This window comes from Enhydra lutris, unplaced genomic scaffold, assembly GCF_002288905.1.
Source record: "Enhydra lutris kenyoni isolate GAN:26980312 unplaced genomic scaffold, ASM228890v2 scaffoldscaffold19, whole genome shotgun sequence".
Taxonomy (NCBI): Eukaryota; Metazoa; Chordata; class Mammalia; order Carnivora; family Mustelidae; genus Enhydra; species Enhydra lutris.
Window position 1 is genome coordinate 25,799,450 of NW_019154103.1, and position 6,000 is coordinate 25,805,449.

The following is a 6,000-nucleotide window of genomic DNA, read 5'->3' on the forward strand; positions in this document are numbered from 1 at the left end:
CTCTCATGAGCCTGTCACCTTGACAACCTTCTGTGCTTCCCCTGTTTCTTCCCAGTTATGTATAAGTTCCCAGCTGCCCAATATAGTGTGAGAGATGACAGTATTTCATGTTGTATGAATTTCAGTGTAGTCCTAGTGAGTATATAAAAACAAGAGGATGTGGGTTAAAGCAGCAGTTCCCGAAGATTTGGGGCTTTGTATCCCACCATACTTTAAAAACTGTTGAGGATCCCAAAGAGCTTTTTGTTTCTGTGAATAATAGCTACTGATATTTTTTGTATTAGAAAGTAAAACAGAAATTTTTTAAAAATATTTATTAATTTGTTTAAAAAGTAACCGTTGTAAACCCAGGGCATGGTAACTTTAGTAAGATATTTATGAAAAGGATACCCTGCATTTTCCACAGTGAAAGAAATTCAGTGAGAAGAATGCCATTATTTGCATTTTGGCAAAACTGTTTAACGCCTGATTTAATAGTCAAAATCACCTGCTTCTGCAGTAAATTGCTTGTGGTATCACACGTCATACTGATTCTGGAAAACACTCTCTGCTTATGAGTGAAGTGATGAAGGAGAATGTTGTCTTGCAATTTAACTTCACTGTGGGTTCTTTCATACTTTGTGTGGCGTAACTGTGAAAACATCTCAGCATCCCTCGGCCATCCCTGGATTTCACTGTAGGAATTTCTGGAATAAAGGACCTTGATAAAGAAACTGTTCACCTGCTAAAGGTGAATAAAGAACAGAATCCTTCTGACGTAAAAAATAATTTCAGCAGCTCTTCAATGATACTTAAATCATCTCCAACATAATGTAAATATAAACCAAATATAGGTGGAAACTTCATTGCATAAGTGTTTGGACAACTATTAAATTGAAAGTTGAGATTATGAAGTTAATATAAACCAAAAAATTCAAATTCTTTTTTTAAAAAAAAGATTTTATTTATTTATTTAACGGAGTGAGAGAGATCACAAGTAGGCAGAGAGGCAGGCAGAGAGAGAGGGAAGCAGGCTCCCCGCAGAGCAGAGAGCCTAATGCAGGGCTCGGACCTGGGACCCTGAGATCATGACCTGACCTGAAGGCAGAGGCTTAACCCACTGAGCCACTCAGGCGCCCCCCAAAATTCAAATTCTTAGCACCAAATTTGCTGAGACAAAATCACCCCTTCCAACATGAATATATTACTGTTCTAGCAGTGAGGCTTGTGCACAAGTGTGTACTATTGTGTGCCATGTGTAACACATTCCTCTCTCGTTCTCATTGGAACCAGGTGCACAAAATTGGATAAATCATCATCTTTAGTTCAGAGCACATTCTCATCATTGATCCACTCATAGTCCTCTTTTATTTAGTTAGCCATTTATGTTTTACAATGTTACACGCAACAGTAAACCCCTCACCCAAAATAAAACTTAGGATTCCAACAGTTTACTCTGACGGTGCAACCTCCTATTCTATTCCTCAGGCTCCTTTTACCTGTAGCAACCTTCATTCAAAATTCTGTATTTATGATCATCTTCATATATTTCTAAAAAGTACCTATTTTATTTTTGATTGTTTTTATTTCATAGAAGGCCAAATATGACATATATATCATATTTGGAAACTTATTTTTTTTTAAGATTTTATTTATTTGTTTGAGAGAGAGACAGTGAGAGAGAGCATGAGAGAGGAGAAGGTCAGAGGGAGAAGCAGACTCCCGTAGAGTTGGAAGCCCGATGCGGGACTCCATTCCGGGACTCTGGGATCATGACCTGAGCCAAAGGCAGTCACCCAACCAACTGAGCCATCCAGGCGCCCCTGGAAACTTATTTTTTCCTTTAATCTTATATTGCTAAATCCATCCGTATTATACTGCTTCATGGTGCTATACTTTATTCATTTTAACTACTGTATGATATTCTATTGTGTGAATTTTGTAGCAGTTTATACACCCACTTTTATATTGGTGAATATTGGGTTATTTCCTGTATCTTCGCTATTAAGAACAATACTACTTCGAACATTCTTATTCATACCTCCTACTGCTCTTCACTTGGCTCTAAAACATTATTTATGTGATAAAGATCAGAGCATTATTGAGCATTTACTATAAGGGAGACAATATTCTAAGATCTCAACACATATCAACTTCCTCAATATTCACACCACCTTGTGAGATTGGTAGTATCATTTTCTCTATTTTATAGTCAAGGACACTAGCAACTAAAGGTTAGAATACATTATAAGAGATATTGCCAGGATTCAAACCCAGCCAGTTGGGTTCCAAAGCATGTTCTTTAATTACTAACACCGATTAATTCTTTTTCTTTAACTCACAAAAATAACTTGTGACAAACAAAAGCAATGAAATTGCATGGCAGTCCTCAATTAATAAGGGGGTCATCCAGATAGACCAGAAAATTTTTACATCAATTATTTTAAGTTAGAACTGAAATGAAAATGAACATTTAAAAATGTGTACATAGTTTTCTGGACATTCTGAAAATATGTCTGTAGACCCTAGTTTGACAAAAACGTTGTCGAGGAATGACTGGTTGGACCTTGTCAATAATCTAGGACTTAACTCAAATTTATTTTAAGTGGTAGAAATGCAACTGAAAGTGGTACAACAATAAGATAATTCGTTGGCTCACAAATTTGGGCAGGATGTGGAATAGTCAGATTAAAAAAAGAAGAAGAAGAAATGTTGCAGGAGAAACAGACAAATCTGCAGCAATAGTTGCAGACTTCAATACCCTTTCAACAATGAGTAGAATAAGTAAATAAAAAAAATCAGCACGAATACATGAATAAGGAAGAATTCAACTGTGTAATCAGCCAAAAGGATCTAATCAACATGTATAAATACACAATACAACAACTCTTCATATTAAAATCAACTGGTCTATCTTGACTTTTAAATTAATCTTTTGCTGAAGAATGACTTAACAACACCATGGACAGTCAATTGAAAAATGTTGGTTTACTGAGTTATCCAAATCTTTCAAATGTTGATACATTTCACTGTGCAACAGGAAAAAAAAAATGCATTTGTTAATATCATCACTGACCTTTAAGAAAAGTCTTTAAGTGCTGGCAAATACAGTTTTTGAAAATTCTAATTTTCCTTCAAATTTTGTTATTTATTACTGGCAGCAAATACTGCTACTTATTTTCCTTGAAATCACAGGGCCACGTTGTTCATTTTCCAGAAAATATTTGCCAAATACCTGTCTAAATAATTATGCTTTCTCTGCTAGTAATTTTTTTCAAGGGAAAATGGTGTTGCATGGAAAATGCAGCAATTTCAGCTCACAACTGGCACAAGTGCCATTCCTCATGACAATAGTATTTGAGTATGCAGAAGTGCTTCATGAGTACTTTGAATTTGGTCACATAGAACACGAAGAAAGTGGGTATTCAAATACCAAATGTAATAAAGTTATTTTTAGGGGTCCCTGGGTGGCTCAGTTGGTTGAGTGGCTGCCTTCGGCTTGGGTCATGATTCCAGGGTCCTGGGATTGAGCCCCGCATCGGGATCCTTGCTTGGCGGAGGGCCTGCTGCGCTGCTTGCTTGTGCGCTCTCGCTCTCTCTCTCTCTCTCTCTCTCTCTGTCAAATAATAAATAAAATCTTTTAAAAAAATAAAAAATAAAAAAATAAAGTTATTTTTACTGCCATATCTATGACATTCTTTAGTAAAAATGGCATTTACATTTTTGTAATATGAGTGTATGGCTATAAAAAAGCCAATAATTATTAATATAATTTGGTGCCTTCATTCATATTAAGGTACCAGCAATTTTACCTATGATTTCTTTTGTGTCGTCAATACAAATGGCAACACAGTGAAAAGGGCAACTAATATCCTAATATTATTTTTAGTTTTCACTTCATGGAGTGAAATGAGTAAGAGACCTCCAAGATTCTAGGGACCACATTTTTGACAGCTTCATGGAGTGAATGAGTAAGACACCTCCAAGATTCTAGGGACCACATTTTTGACAGCCACTGCTCTGTTAGAACAGATCTTTTGCTTCTTTAGTTCAACTAGTATTTCCAGGCTTCTAGAACAGAAACTAGCACATAGTAGGTAGTCAATAAGTATTTGTTAGATAAAGCATGAATGGATGGGGATGCCTGGATGGTTCAGTTGGTTAAGTGTCTGCCCTCAGCTCAGGTCATGATCCCGGAGACCTGGGATTGAGCCCCTCATGGTGCTTCCTGGTCAGTGGGGAGCCTGCTTCTCTCTCTCCCTCTGCCTCTATCCCAGTTTGTGTTCTCTTGCTCACTTTCTCTCTTTCTCAAATAAATACATAAAATCTCAAAAAAAACAAAAAACAAAAAAACACAAAAAACGAATGGGTAAATGAATTATCCCTATGGACACTTGGTTGAAATTTCTTTACCACTCTAGAAATATACAAAGTCTGATAATTTGTCTATAAATTAACTAATTTACCTTTTTAAATAGTATCTGACCCCTGAAAGAAGAAAGAAAAAAGAAACTGTTCTAGTTTGAAGTCTAGTATATAAAGTCAGATGCAGATAAAAGAGTATATATAATATGGGTACGAAACAGATATATCCACAAGGCATTATAGAAATGATGGTTTTCTGGGGCACCTGGGTGGCTCAGTCTTTAAGCAGCTGCCTTTGGCTCAGGTCATGACCCCAGGGTCCTGGGATTAAGCCCCACAACCAGCTCTCTGCTCAGCGGGAAGCCTGCTTTCTCCTCTCCCACTCACCCTGCTTGTGTTCTCTTTCTTGCTGTGTGTGTGTATGTCAAATAAATAAATACAATCTTTTATATATACATATATATATATATGAAAAAAGAAATGGTGGTTTTTTTCTTAATTCAAACTTCCATGCAAATCCAAAATGAGATGGCAAAAACACTTTCATATTAAGATGAATCAGATGATAACTTCATTATTAAAAAATATAGGCTTTATGGTTACTTTACAAGAATCTGTTGAACCAGATTATCCCAGGGGAGAGAGAAAAAGGATGTCCATAACAATATTCCTTTGGCATGATTACTCAAACATCCAATACAATTATTATGATTATCTTTATTTTTGTTATAGATTAAATGCCAGTAGACAACTACCTGCATTAGATTTTATTCTTTAATAAATTTTGTTCATATTTTTACGATAAAACATGCCATTTCTACACCTAAAACATAAAAAAGAGAGCCAGTTACATAAAGTAGCTATAAGAATAAAAAGCAAGATTCAAAAATCATCTCCTTGAATAGCCATCTACCATTCACAGGCAGCAGTATATGGTCAAGAACTTGAGGTTAGAAGGAATAAAATCAGAGTTAGAATCACAGCACCATTCTTTTCCAGCCCTCTAAGTCTGTGGGTGAGTTTTTTAAATCTAATCCTGAGTTCCCTCATGTATAGAAGGGAAATAACAAAATTAATTTCATTTCAAATCTTGTATCCAATGAAGTAATGGATAAGAAAGTGGCTTACAAATTGTAAGGAAAAGTCAATTGGTAATAATGTTTATTACTATTTTTCCAACTCAAATTAAGTGTGGCTATACCTAACCAATCTTCTTAGGTCATGACAATATTGGAAAAGAAAAAAGGTTTTAATTATGAATATTAACCTAAAAGAAAATCCCTCTTATTTTTGATAATAAAGAATACTGGCAATTTAAGTAATCATTTCCTGTCTCCAAACTGATGAGCTCTAAATCATGCATGTTCTAAGGTTTCCAATCAAATCAGGAAAAGAGAATTATAAGAGTCATGAAGGCAGATGAGGAAAGGATTAATTGCAATTTACAAGCCCTGGAAAAAACACCTACTGGACATTTAATAACTAGCTACTGAATATGAGCACATTAATGTGAGATATTTTATTCTCCCTTTAAAATATCCTTTGCAGGGGGGAGGAGTCAAGATGGCGGAGAAGTAGCAGGCTGAGACTACTTCAGGTAGCGGGAGATCAGCTAGATAGCTTATCTAAAGATTGCAAACACCTACAAATCCAACG